The sequence below is a fragment of the Oncorhynchus clarkii genome, chromosome 4 (assembly GCF_045791955.1).
Source record: "Oncorhynchus clarkii lewisi isolate Uvic-CL-2024 chromosome 4, UVic_Ocla_1.0, whole genome shotgun sequence".
NCBI classification, from domain to species: Eukaryota; Metazoa; Chordata; class Actinopteri; order Salmoniformes; family Salmonidae; genus Oncorhynchus; species Oncorhynchus clarkii.
Genome location: NC_092150.1, coordinates 67599935 through 67600240, shown reverse-complemented (window position 1 = coordinate 67600240; position 306 = coordinate 67599935). Strand labels below are relative to the sequence as shown.

The following is a 306-nucleotide window of genomic DNA, read 5'->3' as shown; positions in this document are numbered from 1 at the left end:
GGCACGTATGTGGGCGTGTTACCCAAAAACGTCTGACGACAGCACGCACGAAAGTATGCAGAGCTTGGATATATATATATATATATATATATATATATATATATATATATATATATATATATTTTACATTTTAACTATAAAATATTTGTAAATATAATAACAGCTAGCAAAGCTAGCTTTACATCGAAACGCATCAAATAGAACAGTGCTGTTAAAATGCAAAAGAAACTACATTGGAGATGCCGGGGATTGAACCCGGGGCCTCATACATGCAAAGCATGCGCTCTACCACTGAGCTACATCCCC

The 306-nt window shown here is 35.6% G+C and overlaps 1 non-coding gene across 1 annotated transcript; it reads right to left on the bottom strand.

Annotated features, from left to right (window-relative positions):
• Positions 1–234: 234 nt before the first annotated feature.
• On the bottom strand, positions 235–306 carry trnaa-ugc (transfer RNA alanine (anticodon UGC)). The gene has a single exon. It is a non-coding gene; the product is annotated as a tRNA-Ala (tRNA).